The 15,647-nt window shown below is 46.2% G+C and overlaps 1 long non-coding RNA gene across 1 annotated transcript; it reads right to left on the bottom strand.

Moving 5' to 3' along the window:
- Positions 1-12,986: 12,986 nt before the first annotated feature.
- Positions 12,987-15,288, bottom strand: LOC137227063 (uncharacterized). Its single transcript, XR_010944680.1, has 4 exons — positions 15,198-15,288; positions 14,611-14,704; positions 13,852-13,894; positions 12,987-13,086 (listed from the first exon to the last, which is right to left on the bottom strand). It is a non-coding gene; the product is annotated as an uncharacterized lncRNA (long non-coding RNA).
- Positions 15,289-15,647: the final 359 nt, after the last annotated feature.

Below are 15,647 nucleotides of genomic sequence, written 5' to 3'. Positions count from 1 at the left end.
GTGTCCCCCCACAGATCCTTGTGCACCAAGTAAGTGAGTCAACACCAAAAAGGGAATGTTGAAGAAATAGTTCGGCTGTTTGCTCATGCCTGTGCTGCTGCCTTGAAGCCCATAAACTGTATGTAATACAATTAACCAGCAATAGTATCGTGCGTTAGAATGTCTCATGTTTTCCTCTAGCAACCCTCCAACTTCAATTTATAGAACCAAGGAGGTTGGTAACATCATGAAGGAGAATTAAAGGTACAAGAGTTCTAGCTACCCCAAACCAAGTCTGAGTCCTAACATTTAGGAACTCTTACAGGAGAAAACCATGGAGCCTGGAGTTTTCACTCAAGACAGATTCTTACCTGTAACTGAAGTTGAACAGAAGGAACAAGGTCACCGGCCCTGCGTAGCCGCTCCCGGGAGCCGGGCGACGCTGTGGCCACTGCCGTCAGGCTGCTTGGGGCCCGCTGCCAGCGCTAGCACTGACTGAGCGCACGCTGGTCTCTGCTTCAGGGTCAGGTCTGCAAACCTGGGATGATAATAGTACTTATCTCTTGGCCATGAGGATCTGGCAATAGGAAGCACCTGTGAATGCCTGCTGTTGTTATGATCATCACTGTGGAGTAAGCGCGCCCGCCCTTACTCACCTGCTCCAAATCTGGAGGGTACGTGCCTCATTCCCCCAGGAGAGGGGCTGCAGGCTTGCCCGACGGGCTTGTGGGAGTGCAGAGGGCACATGCTCCCTTAGGTGACTAGCTGTTATGTATATAAAAATCTATATATAGATAAAGATTTAGTTCAAGGACTTGGCTTATGTGATTGTGCAGGCTGGTTAGACAAGCCTGAAATCCACAGGGCAGGCTGTCAGGAGGGGCAGCTGGAACGCCGAGGCATGAACTGAAGCTGCAGTCTACAGGTGAAGTTTCTTCAGAGAAGCCTCAGTTCTGTTCTTAAAACCTTTCAACTGGTTGAGTCAGGCCCATCTGGATAATCTAGGATAATCTTGCTTAAAGTAAACTGATTGCAGACTTTAATCACATCTACAAAATAACTTCACAGCAATACCCAGATGAGTGTTTGATTGAATAACTGAGGGCCGAGCCGGCCAAGCTAACGTGTTAGGCTGATTCATCACACCTGGGGTCGTAAGGGTGACCATGCAGTGAAAATCCAGGCCTCCTGCCTCCTGCCCTGGCTGATCCTCTCTGCCCTGTGCACTCTCTTCCTTGCCGTGCCTTCCAGTTGTCTGAGGCAAAGGAGCCTAGCTTGCGCTGCTGCGAGGTCTTCCCCAAAGGCCTCCTCAGAGGGTGACCACAGGAAATTTCGAGACAGCATGATCTCCAGAAGGATGGGTTTTCTCTTGTAATGAACTGCAAAGTATCTGGAAAATAGTGGTTTCATTATGTAAACGACCATATTCAACCTCCAAAAAGAGGAATGAAGGAAGCCTTTCCCTGTGAACCAGGCCCAGAAGATAGAGAGAGGCGGGGCTCATCAGCAGCGTGGAGGCACCAGTATGGCTGCTGGGCTGTTTGGGGCTGGACCCCATCAAGATCATCAGTGCTGGGCCATTCTAATTGTTAAATAGTTTGCCTATCAACACCGGGCAGAGGTTGGACTTCCTTAGGCTGGTGTGGTTTCAGGAGAGTAGCCATTTAAGATACCCCTGACAGCTTAGACAGTCTCTCAGACACAATCCCTTCTGTCAATTCCAACACGGAGGTGAGGAGATGGTCACACCCTGGGGTGGCAAAGATTGTATCATTAGGTTAATGCTGCAGAAATCCTTCTGGAGGGATGCCTGGCCCTAGGGAATCTCACAGCTGACCAAAGTTACAGAGAGACTGTAAAAGTACATGGAGACTGTTGTTTGCAGAGGTTGGAACTGGAATCAGAAGCATGATAGATGGAGATGTACAGACTATGTAATCCAGCAATGGCTAAGCTCTTCTCATGGGTCAAACAAATCTCTCCGATCTCCCTTCTTCCTTATCTACGCTCTGCTTTCTTTTTCTACCACATCTCTCTGCCTCCGGCTTGAGAAATTTCTCTGCTTTTATGAGCTCAAGTGATTAGACTGGGCCCACCTGGATAATCCAGGCTGCTCTCTCTCTTTTTTAAGGTCAGCTGATTAGTAAACTTAACTACATCTGTAAAGCCCCATTCACAGCAGTACCTAGGTTAGTGTTTGATTAAATCACCAGGGGACAGGAATCATAGCTGGCTTTGAAGATGGAGGAAGTGGGGCAGGAGAGAGCCTTCTCTAAAAGCTGAGAACCACCTCTGATGAAAGCCAAAGGAAATGGGGACCTCAGTCCTACAACCTCATGAAATTGAATTCTGCCATGAGCCTGGAAGCAGATTTTAACCCAGAGCTTCTGGTGAAGCACACAGCCCTGACAACTTCTTGATTTTAGCCCCGTGAAACCCTGTTAGACTTCTGACCTGCAGCATCTCCAGATAATAAATTTATGTTGATTTAAGCCACCAAGTTCATGGTAATTTGTTACAGTAGCAATAAGAAAACATATATTCTCTCTTCCCACTTTGGGTTAGATCTATGCTGGTGGCCTCACCCCACCATCTCCCTGAAGAACAATCTGTCTGCTTAAGAAAGACACCTTTTGTTTACTATGAAGAACAGATTGGCTCTTCTCTGTGTCAGCTTAATCCTTACAGAACACGGAACAGACTCGAATAGTGCCTCACCGTGGCCTCTCAACAAAAGCCTCATTTGTGATGAATTCTCTCCCCCCACTAGAAGGCAGAAATGGTTGCATTAAAAATACTGCACCTCTAGCACTATTCACAATAGACAAGACCTGGAAAGAACCCAAATGTCCATCAACAGATGAATGGATAAAGAAGATGTAGTGTATGTATACAATGGAATATTACTCAGCCATTAAAAAGAATGAAATAATGCCATTTGCAGCAGCATGGATGGGCCTAGAGATTATCGTACTAAGTGAAGTAAGTCAGAAAGAGAAACAAATACCACCTTATGTCCAGCCATCTTCCCTTGGAGAATGAAGGCAAAAAATCACAGGATGGAGCAGCAGGAAAAATGATACTCCTTTAGTTGTACAATGTGGTGTGTGTTTGTGTGTGTGTGTGTGTGTGTGTGTGTATGTGTGTGTGTGTGTCAGGGGTACTCTCTGAAATCCTGATAGCACCTGTGGCCTGAACCACACAGTAGCTTGAACTGTTATTTCTCTTTCTACAACTTACCTCCACAGCAAAATTGTAACATTGCAGATGGGGACCATATCTTCAAAAAGAAGCTTCCGGAAAAACTGTTTTACTTGTTTTTATCCTGGTTGCACAGTGCTCCATAGTATGTTTGTTCCATAATATATAGTAGTTAGCTGTTCCTCTACTGAACATTCCAGTTATATTTGTTCCTTGCTATTATATAACACTTCCGTGAGGACCCTTGTACATGAAATTTTGCTGTCTTTTCTCTATTTCCCTAGGAAAGACTTCTGGATTAAGACCAAGAAGTGTAAACACTTGAAAAGAGTTATATATTTCCATGTTGCTCTCCCCCAAATGAGGAACATTTAACCCTCTCACCAGCCATATGTGGAGAATGCCAGGCTTACGTTCTCTAGGGCTATAACTACATTTAACTCGTTGCTGATATGATAGTAGGGAAAACTACAGAAAAGTTATCTCCTTGTGTTGTGTCTTCCTTTTGTAAATTACCAATGAGGTAAATATATATTAAAAATACAGTTATTATCTATTTGTGTTACCTCTTATATTTGTCCATTTAAAAAACTGAGTTCATAGTGTTTCTATCATTTTCAGCGAGTTTTTCATATATCAATGGCAATAACCACTATCTGTCTTTGTTGTAAAATATTTTCCCCAGTTTTACTCATGATGATTTTTGGTGTACAGAAGATAGTTTCAATTTTCTTTCTCTTTAATTTAATTTTTAAAAATTTTATTTTGGGCTGCATTGGATCTTTGTTGCTGCTTGCAGGCTTTCTCTAGTTGCAGCGAGCAGGGGCTACTCTTTGTTGCAGTGTACGGGCTTCTCATTGTGGTGGCTTCTGTTTTTGCAGAGCATGGGCTCCAGGTGCACAGGCTTCAGTAGTTGCAGTGTGTGGGCTCAGTAGTTGTGGCGCAAGGGCTTAACTGCTCCACGGCATGTGGGATCTTCCTGGACCAGGGCTCGAACCCATGTCCCCTGCATTGGCAGGCGGATTCTTAACCACTGCACCACCAGGGAAGTCCTCAAATTTTTTAGTTAATTAAATACATAAAAATCAAATTCCTTTGTTAGTTCTTGCATTGCTTTTACATTTAAAATATTCTTTTTTCTCCAGAGATTATTCACTATTTGGTCTCTTTCTGGTTTTTTATAGACCGTTTTTATACCTAACTCTAATCCAACTAGAACTTATTTTGCTTAATGAGAAACTAACTTGAAAACTTCCTCCCCCAAAGCCTTCTCATTTAGGAACTTGATTTATTTTTGCAGTATAGGATTCTTCTTTTTTTCTGATTATAAAAGTAGTATTTGCTTAGTAGAAAATTCAAATAATTAATAAGCAGAAAAACTAGGAAGGGAAGGCCACCTATAATCACCTCCACATTCCAACAGTGCCTGGTGCTAACAGGTTGGTTGGTTTCCTTCCAGATTCTCTTCTATGTATAAACTTAAAAAAAAATAACAATGGCACTATACTGTACACAGGTTCTCACGGCGCCATCACATAGCTTAACCAGGCACTGATGTCCAAGGCCCTCCAGCCCCAAAGACCCTTCCAAGTTGTTTGCTCCTTCCTTGAATTCACGTGTCTACTCACTCAAGCCAGTTCTTTTGGGAGACTCTGGAGGGTAAAGGATAGAGGCTTGGGGGCAGACAGACCTGCAGTGGAAGCCTTCCTCCCCCTGTTACACCTACACTTCTATGGGCAAGAACTCAACCTTCCTGTTTGGCTTTTCTCCAAAATGAAGGTAAATAGTACTTACTCCACAGAGTTGTTCTGGGGTTTATTTATTTTTCCTGTAAAGCACCTAACACAGTCCCCGACCCGAATGGGCACTCAGCAGATGATGTTATCACTTCCCTCAGCCGCTCCCCCTTTCCAAATGCTGGTCCCTGGGGCTCCTTTGCTTTCCCAGCCACCTTCATCTGGTGATGTCTCCCCACTCTGAGGCTCTTCTTTCTGGGGCATTTATTGCTCCTTATTTCATGTGCTCTCTCCCTTGATGGAGTTCAGGTTCCTTGGGGACATTGTTCCATAAGCCTTTATTTTCCCAAAAGACCAAAGAAGGTCTTTTCACAGGTCAGAACATTATTGCTTTTGGCCAAAGCTATCACAGAACTGACAATCATTGGGTCTTCAAAATACAACATAAGATGAATGTCCAACAAAATCAATGTAGATATTTGAGGGAAAGTAACAATATGTTAGTATTTGTTTCATGGGATAAATCATCAGGCAAATGCACCAGATTTTTCAAGAAGCTTTAGCTCAGTTTTGTTCAAGGGATGTGTGCACATAGAGAGACTTGACTCATTCTATACAGTTGGCAATTTAATTTTTCCTTACGCTTTCAAGAGCTTAGGCTTGTTGGAATCACATGAACATTTCCTGTCGTGGTTCTTAAATGGGGTAATGGAGTCATGGGTGATATTCAACATAGTATAGAAGGCACTTTAGCTCAGGGATCTTACCTGTTAAGTAGACTGGGGAATACACGGTTTCCATGTTCTCTGATGTCTGTCGACATGGTTTGGACGCAACTTGCCATAACTTCCCTATCACGTCCAGCCATCCACGTTCACTCAGAATCTGGCTCCAGACTCTACTGTTCTGGGCTCTTTTCTCACCCACCCCTCCCTGCCCCCATGCATTGCCTGTGCCAGCCTGTCTGGACATCCTGCCATTTCCCTCATACCGTCTCTTCCTGCTGTTCTTTCTGCTCTCACTCTCCACCCTCATTTCCTGACAAACTTTCCTCCTCCTACCCCCATCTAATCACAGTTATCTCATCCTTCGAGGTTTATATTCCATTCCTACCACCTCCAGATAAAACTAACTTCCCTCTGGACTGATCTCACAGCACTTTGTCCAGATCCTCACCACCACCCTGACCAGCGTCCTCAGTCTTGGCTGCTGTATCCTTCGTATCTTTCTGTCCTCCAAACGCTGGAGTACTTCAAAGCAGAGTCCTTGGTCCCTTTACATCTCTGCTCCCTCTGTGCTCTCTCCCGAAGTGACTTATCCAGGTATATGATATTAAGTATTACCATCAATACGCAGATGACTTCCAAGTTTACCTCTTCTGTCTAGAACTCTCGCTGAACTCCAGGCCTGAATACACAGCCACCTCTTCTAATTTTCACTTGGATACTAATAGACATCTCAAACTCAACATGCCCCCACATCATCTCCTGATTTCACCTCCTCAAATCTGCTCCCATCTGAGGAAAAGAAACGAGCATTTACCCATTCGCTCAGGCAAAAAACACTGGCCTCGTCCTTGACTTCTCTCTTTCACATCCCTCATCCATTCCACAAGCAAATCTTTTGGTTCCGGGATCCTCCTACATTTCATCACTTTCTTGACTGCTGGGTCCATCATCTCTTACCCGACTTGCCTCCCAAACTATTCTCAGAAAGCAGCCAGAAGGATCCTGATAAAATGAAAATATGTGACGTCAACTGCCGCTCCTTAAAACTCTCTAATAGCTTCCCATCATACGCAGAGAGAAATCCACAGTCCTTCTTGCCTACAAGACCCTACAGGCTCTGGCCCCTGGCTCTAATTGAACACCCCAAGGACACGCCCCCTCAAGACCTTTGGACTTTGTTTTCTCTGCCTCATTTTACGGTTTTGCTCAAATGCGCCTCCCCAGGGAGACCTTCACTGACCATCCGCATTCAAAGCAGCAGCTCCCCTTCCATCTCCACCACGCTCTCCATCACCTGCCTTATTTTTCTTCATAGCATTTTCCTGAAACTTTACATTCACCTGTGTAACTGTTCATTGTTTGCTGTCCCCACAAGAGTGTGAGATCCCCGAGGGCAGGGACTTTGTCTCTTTTAGTCACTGCTCTGCTGCAGCCCCTCAAACAGTACCAGGCACAAAATAGGTCCTCAATATATTTGTTTTATATAAGAATGAATGAAGGAGGCTATATTTCAGTTTGCCCAATATAATAGCCTTTTTCACACTTGCCTGTGTCTTCCCTTTATCCCACCAGCAGTTTGGGGAAGAGACCATTTCTCAGTCCTTTGAACGGCCTGCACAATTCCCTAGCCCTTGATCTGTGCTTGTGGACTTGAGGTCAAAAGGCTTATGCGAGCTCATGAGAGGTGAGATTAACTAGGGCTCACCCGGGACTACTCCAATTCTTCCCCTGGCTTTGAACCGTGGGGCTGTCCCTTTAAGAGGAAGAGGCAAATCTGTGGAGAAACCTGCCTCTGGTGGGTTGTCTCAAAAATGACTGAGCCTAGCAAAGCCACGTGCTGACGCTCTCACCTCGTGGGACATAATGGGGCTTCCCTCTGATGAGCAAACAAATGGGCAAAGATTAGCATCTGAGTTCACAGATGTGATGGAGCTGCTGCATCTTCCTCTCTGCTCCAGCTGTGGGTGACTCTGGGTGAAAGCAGAGGAGGAGAGGCATCAGTCTCGCCACTCTGGGGTGACGGTGGCAGTGCCTGAGTGCTAAGTAGTCCCTCGAAGGAGAAGTGACCACTCATCATTCAGCGGGAGCCACCCCGGGGATGGAATAGCAATAGAAGCTGCGGGATTGGCTGGCGCGTGGGGAGCACAGTCCCAGGAAAGCTCCCCCAGCCACGTGCCTCCCTCCCTAGCAGCAGAGGGAACAAGGTCCCCCATTTATTTTGCAGTTAACCCCAGTTACCATTTCACTTTTCTCCACCGACCTTGCTCCACCGACTAAACACAAAGCTATAAATCTTAGTCAGGACATCTGGGCATGGGGCACCTAAGCAACCCTGATGCTGATTCCTTAAGAAAACTCATTTCTTGTAACGTGAGGCCTGCTGAGGATGGCCATGTCAACTGATTAGACTTTTTACTCGGCTGTATTGATTCCGCTCTACCCCGATGCGGCCCGTAATGCCGGCTAATGTTATTGACGAGCCATCAGTCTTGTGGAGGATTGTGGGGTTGCAGCTCTTTCTGAACCACAAAAACCTACTGGTGGACAGTGATGGAGCGAAGGAGGAGACCGTGAGTGGGACTCGTGGGCCAGCTCTGTGCAGGCTGGGATACATTAATGAAAGATGGACGCCCCATGGCCAGAGACAGATGCAGCTCTCCAGAAGCCATTTATTTATGAAAAATTATGAACGCACAGTTGAATCATGGATTTTCATTGCTGTGTATGCCCAACACTCTTTCTTGATTCATATTTTGTTGGAAATGAAGTGCTCTGGTTGCGGGTGGAGGCGGGAGGGCAGGGGGACAGCTTCAGGCAGGAACCCTGAAATACTTCCTCTCTCTCTTCCCTCTAACCCACTGGCTGTCCTCCGTTCCTAGCGCCATGTGTCCAAGCCGGGCCCAGCACTGTCTCCAGAGGGAGTTCCATTCTGATCTGTTCTCAGAAGGGCCCAAGCTTTCAACCTCCTATGTCTGCAAATCAATTACTCTTTCAAAGGAGCTCGCCCTCAAGGGCCAGCAAAGTTGGAGCCTACTGACTCTGGTGTGCTGGTTTGGGAAGGAGACCTTTGATGGGGTGTTAAAACAGGTAAGAGGAAACGGAGCACAAACACTCCCCACTTTTCAAGCTCCTTACACATCAGATCCTAATTCTTATCTGCAGGAAATTTCCTATGCTGCCTATAGGCTTCTGTAACAAAATACCACAGACTGGGTGGCTTAAACCATGGACATCTCTCACAGTTCTGGGAAGTCCAAGATCAAGGTGCCAGCAGGTTCAGTGTTTGGTGATGGCTCTTTTCCCAGTTTGCAGACAGCAGCCTTCTTGCTGCGCCCTCATGTGGCAGAGGGAGAGTGAGCTCTGGTCTCTTCCTCTCCTTATAAGGGCACTAATCCTGTCATGGGAGGGTTCCACCTTAAAAAAAAAAAAAAAGAAGAAGGTGAAAAGGCTCCCCCACCAACCCACCCCTGGCTCCTTCAAAGTGAGGAGACTACCTTTTCTCTTCAGCTCATCACCTTCCCCCACCCCTCAGAGTTGCTCTGGCTAGAAGGGAAACCTCAGTGACTACTTAGTACTGTCTCCTGCTGTGTTTATCTATAGTAATGAATCCAATACAAATCCCAGTACATCGATGGTGAAAAATATAACTTATGGGGCTGATATCAGGCTTTTGCTCTTTGTGTTGGTACTAGGAGGGCAGAGTCATGAATTGGATCAGTCCTATGAAAGCTTGAGTGCAGAACTTCCAGAGTCTTAGGCTGAGTGAAGCAGTTGTGGGATTATTTCTAGCAGGGCTGCTGGGGAAGCAAATGATCAAACCAGGTGTTCCAGCAGTTTTGCTGTGGGAGGCTTCAGCACCCCCTCCCTTTGGTCTTCCCAGCACCTCTTTCATCCCTGCCTCACACTGCTTTTCACGTGTTTGTCTTCCCACTACCCTGTAAACCCCTTGGGAGCCAGGACTGCATCACGGCAACTTTGAATCTTAGTACATGATAGGCACTTCATCAATGTTTGCAAGATGGATGAAGATCCCTATTTCATTACTAAGTTTCGGTCTTTCCCAGAGACTATAACCTCCAGCTACTGGCTGCCCATCTCTTCTTAAAAACCTGGTTGGTCTAAATGATCCTTATGTGGAAAATACGTGTTCACTGGTGATTTTTAAAATTTTAATAAAGCAGTAGAACTCTTTGCTCCCCAACAAGACCTAACCTGAACCCCCAAAGTATAAAATCAAAGTGGAGCTAGTTTGGAGGAGAAGAAATGGAATGGTAGCCAGAAGAGGCAGTCAGGGATGAAGCAAACTTTATCCTTCAGCTCTAGTCACCTGTGCATGTCTGAAGGCACAGTCTCCAGGGGCAGTGGATGTGGAGGGACTAAAGATGCATGGAGGGCGTCACCCCATCCCTGAGCCTCCTCATTCCTGTCACACATGCACACGCACATGCACACTCACTCACACAGTCGCATTGAGGAAGGATTGAAAACAGCAACATTTGATTTTGACACATCAGAGGGTGATCTTTGCCTGATGGCCCTTTCTTTCCCTAGACGGTAGGAGTGTCACAGATGTCACTGCTCTGTATCCCCTCCAAGCTGGTCTCCTGTATTGACCTGAACCTTTTAGAGCAGCTGCTCCTCTGTGCTAGTGGCTTCGTGAATAGTTATCAGTTATCATCTGGGTGACCTTAGGAAATTTACTTACCCTTCTGTTTCTCATTTCCTTCCAGTAGAGAATGGGGAGCATAATACTACTTGTGTCGGGGGTTTGTTGAGAGGATTAAATGACTTAATGGATGTAGATGTTTGGAATTGTGCCTGGCACAAAGTAAGCACTGAAATCCTGTTCGATGTTATTTCATCCCTACAGCAGCCCTGCAAGGTAGATGTTTTTTTAGATGAGGAAACTGAGACTTGAGGACAAACAGTTTACCCAGAGTCCCTCAGCTACCAAGTATCAGAGCAGAGATCGCTTCCAGCCACACTGCCTCTGATCTGCTGATACTTCTGAGTCTTCGGAATGATCTCAAGTGAATGGTACCTGCTGGGCTCATTGCCTGGAGTCTGCGGTCTCTGAGAAGGAAGTCACTGACACCTGTGTTTTCATACTCTGAACGTTTGGTCCCTTCAGACTGAGTCTCACTGGTCACCACTGTGAGGTCAAGTGCAAGGCTGGCATCAGGCTTTCAGGGAAGCCTACAGGTCATAACTTTCATCGCTGAGGTTGGGTGGGCCGTACAGAGCTTGGTGGCCTTGGGGGACATGCCCCGTTCTTACGGGAAGGGATTTCGAAAATAGATATAGTCAATATGTACCATTAATAGGAACTGCAGAGGCTGCCATATTCTTCAAGGTAATGAGCTTCCCGAGGGTGAGGAGGGTGACTGCTTAATCACCTCCTGTGGACTCATGGGCACATTTGTCTTTAATCAGTCTTTTTCTTTAAGCTAATGGTAGCAAAACTAAGATCTTTCCAACTTGGATTTTTTTTTTTCTTTTGAAAGTAATTTTTTCCTACTGCATACACACACACAAAGAGGAATATTGAGGAAATTGTTAAGATATTGTTATTTTGCATTGAGGACTTTGGGATAACTGGGGGAATAATCCGAGCATAAATGTTTAAATGTTGGTGTGCCGGCCCTGGAGATGATTACCCTTCTTAACACACACTTCTCCATTCAGTACTGGCAAAATCGATGTGGCCCCTGCCTTTAGATAGTTCCTGTAACCAGATAAAGGACCACAGTCTACACCAGAAGATGTTTACAGTGAGTGGCAAGGTAGTGCTAAGAGAAATCTGGGAACATAAGGACTAAGCAAAGGTCATCGGTGGTGGTCAGAGTGAGTCTAGAAGTTGACTGGAGTTGGAGAACCATTGCTGCCAGGGAAAAAGAGGGTACAGACCAGTCACAATCACTGCCTTGGAAACAACTACTGTAAAAGACATCTCTTGGGCCACAGCTACTGACAATTCATTCACGTGGGCATTTTCAAAGTATTCATGGAGTGTCTTTTATGGACATGGCCTCACTGGGATTGGTGAACGAAGATGATTCCATCCCTGTCCTCCAGTCTTGGGGAAATGAGACCTGAATGCCTGAAATCACTCAATAACCCCAAAGACAGAGTTTATGTCTGACTGGGGCTGGGGGCGGTCTGGGAAGGGAGAGGTCAGTTTGTGATGATCCAGGGATGAATGCGGAGGCCCTGATAGCAGTGATGGCAGGGGAAATGCAAAGAAACCCTTAGGGGATGAACCCCTACATCTGAGGGACCTGGAAATGAGAGAGAGGGCTCAGGTCACTGGTGAATCCAGATTGCGAGCTGAATTCCTCAAACACCATCGTACCACTGAGAGAAATACAGATGGTGAGTGGGAAAGCGGATTGGGCTGGGGCCAAATCATGGCATTTGAGACTTCTTGGTTGGATGTGGTCGTAAGATGACAAGTGGAGATATCCTGCAGGCAGCTCTAGATCAGAGTTGCTGACACGGGGTCACTGAAGGAAACAGTCCCGTGCCTTAGAATAAGCACACCAAGGGCAGAGATGAAGAGCCTTCAGAGAGGTAGGAGAACGGGGGAAGTGAGGCACCAGGGAACCAAAGAAAAGGTTTGGAAGGGAGTGTGTTCAATGCAGACACATAATTCTGAGAGGTCTGAAGGATTAAGGATCAGGGAATAGCCATTTGGTTTGGAGGTCAGGGTTTTTCTGAGGACCTTTGAGAGAGCATTTTCAGTAGCACCAGGAGGTGGCAACCAGTTAGAGAGAAGGGCTTAGGGAGGGAATGGGAGAGGAGGAGGTTATCTCTGCAGACATAACCATTTCTAGATCCAAAGGTTTGAAACGGAAAAGGAATTATGAACTATGGTGCAGGCTAAACAGGTCAGTGGGGTCAAGGTTAAGCCTCTTCAAGTTGGCCGAGTGCTGTGTATTCACGTCAGATGGATGTGACCAGAGGAACACGAGAGAGGGAAGACCAAGAGTGGGCAAAGGTGAGCCAGGGAGAAAATGCTTTCAAGAGTTAGGGTGGATGACCTGAGGGATGACCTCAGCAAAGACAAGAAGACATCTAGATTATAGGGACGAGTGTGAGGATGACTGATAGAGGAGAGGTAGGAGGCAGGAGGATGGAATTTCTTGTACCAAGTGGCTTTCTCAAAAGTAGGAGATCAAAGAGCTGCTGGCAGGAAATTCAAAAGGTGAGGGGTGACCACTGGGGGTGCAAGACAGGGTGCTTCCAAGGTCCCCCCCAAAATAGTCATCAGAGCGACCACTCACCTCCTTTCTCATCTGCCCAGGAAGTCTGAGTACCTTCCTGAAGCATCCATGGGCCCACTTGGCAAGAGAGGTTGGAAGCAGCTGAAGTAGCTTTTCTCAGCTTGACGGAGAGGATCAAAGCAGAGGTTGGCGAGGGTGGCCCGGGAGGAGAGGGGGTGTCTGCAAAAATGGAGACATTTTCAGAGTGGGAGGCTCCATGCACCACCACAGACTCAGTCTAGGCAAAGAGCTGAACAGCATCATAGGTGGGGAGGCCCAAGAGGTGGGGAGTGAGACTGTTCAGAGAACTGTGAGCTTCTTCACATCAGTGAGCTTAAGCTTCGGTCTAGCAAAGCCCTGTGTCTAGTAACCCATGGGTCCCTGGGACCAACCCCGGGAGCCTGTGGTGGAGACAAGGTAGTTGATCCTAATGGGAGCCAGTGCTTAATAATAATAATAGTAGCTAAGACTTTTGGAGTACACTGCTTTAAGCCCTTTACATATACCTCACTGAACGTACTAACGACCCAGTGAGGTAAGTCCCATTCCTCTCCTGTCCTTCAGATGAGGAAATGGGGGCACCACGACATTAAATGACTTGCTCAAGGATCCATAACCCATCCCTGAATCTAGGGTCTAGACCCGGCAGTCTGATGTCTCTCGGGTGGCAACGGCAACATCGTGATCTCAAAGCTCATGCTGAATGTCTATGCTGGGCAGGGCGCTATGCTAAGTGGTGAAAACCAAAAGAGGTGGGTGAGTTCGGCTGAGCCTCAGTGGTTAGCAGGTTATAGCAGGGGCACTACCATCACTATGAAATAGTAACGAATGTCTTTCCCAGGATTTCCTGTTTTCTTTTATGTCACGTACCCCCCGCCCCACACTGATTACTTGAATAAAAGAATACACAAATGAAGAGACGGATTTAAATAAGTGGATAATTACTTTTCATTCCTGGCCTATTAAATGTGTTGGATTCATCAGTTTTCTGAAACAAAACAGAGCCGTACAGTTACTACCAGTAAAAACCGGACTGATTTGTGTTCCTCCTAGCCTGTCTTCCTCCGTGAGCAGCCAACTTCCATCATTGTCTCCGGACTCAAGGGCCAATGCAATTCAATGCCTGCGGTCGGTGGTCCAGGCAGGAAGGACTCAGCAGTGCCTCAGCTCAGTCAGACTCGACTTCGGGTCTGATACTAAGTCCTCTGGATTGTTCTGACACAGGTCTTCTGTCCCACTGTGTTCTTCACTGTACCTGCCTCCGTGCCCTAGTTCTGGCCTTCACCATCTCTGATTTGTGCTATCGTAGCAGTCTTTGAACAGACAGACAAGGGGGCTTTCGAGTTAGATGGATCTAAGTTTGATCTTGGCTCTACTATTTATTTGCAGTTCAACCCTGGGGCAAATGTCTGGATTCCTTTGACTTCAGTTTCCTTATCTGCACAATCTGCAGAACAATAGTTGGCCTCAAAGGTGTGTGAGGATGACTTGAGAGTGATCACATTAAGTGTCTAGTACAGGGTCATCTCAGATGCTATTATAATTCATGGATATTACTGTTAGATCTCACCTCCAAATCAGCCTAATATATCAATGCCAGATTAATTTTCCCCAAATACAATTTTGATCATGTCACTTCCTATCCTTCTGCAAATGCCGCGGTTGCCAATAGAGAAAAATCTGTTTGTAAGGGGAGTTACTTACCTCATTTTTCCTATCTCGATGCCAGAATCTTGACGACAAGAGGCGGGTAGCTCCTACTTAGCCCACTCTTGTTGTAAAAATACCTGGAGAAGTTCTTGAATTTATAAAGACAATTACTAGGGTTTGTTAATCATGGTTGAACCCACCCAAAGGGATGAGACCAACATAAGTTTCAGTGTATGGTTACGTTATGCATTCTTACATGATGGGATAATAATTTTTGGAAATGTCAACAGAATTTTCTCTCCATTATAATTTCTCTGGCTCTTTGCCCCCTTCAATTAGGCTAGTCTCTCTGTATTCATTCCCTCAGGAAAGAATGTGATAGGGGAAGGAAGAGAAACGCGGAACCTCTTCTTGGCTTTGAGTTCCAAATGCTGAGGCCCTGTGGGGAAAGAAAGAACTAGTTGACAAAAGGTAGAGGAGAAATTCAGGATTAAGAGCAAGATTTTCCTGCCTGTACCCTATTAGAAAAGTCCCTGGGATTAGGGAAATAGAGGAAAGGGTAAGTGATGGAGGAGATCTGCAAGCGGAGGGGGGAGGTGTACCTCAGCTACCCTCACCCTCCATCCATGCAGTCAGCCTACCCGCTGGTCCTCAACGGCCCAACCAGGGCCCTGCTACATCTTCTTCCTGCCATCTACCTAGGAATTCCCTTCCAGCATGTCCGTGACCAGCCCACAGGGAGGATGCTCTCTGTACTCTGAGACTTTGCTCCAACCCACTTGACTAATTCTGTGTGAACTGTCCTTAAGCTCTCCTCTAGGCTAACAGGGGTCCAGACAGATCCTGTTACAACCGTGTATTACTAACCAAATCACACACAGCTGGGCTCTGACTCATTAACTAAAGATGTCTCTATTCCAGTCAGACATGAATGTATTCTCCTCCAAAGAGTGAAGCTATGATAGAGAGAAGGCAGGGAGGGAGTGGGGTTATTTTTGAGATGGGGACCCTGCTTGGTATATCTTGAAAGTGATGCCACAGAGGTGTTAATACAGAAGGTAAACTTCTGATATGATAGAAAGAGGTTCTTG

Source organism: Pseudorca crassidens, chromosome 7 (genome assembly GCF_039906515.1).
Source record: "Pseudorca crassidens isolate mPseCra1 chromosome 7, mPseCra1.hap1, whole genome shotgun sequence".
NCBI lineage: Eukaryota > Metazoa > Chordata > Mammalia > Artiodactyla > Delphinidae > Pseudorca > Pseudorca crassidens.
Note: the sequence above shows the minus strand (reverse complement) of the source record. Positions and strands in the feature narration are given on the sequence as shown.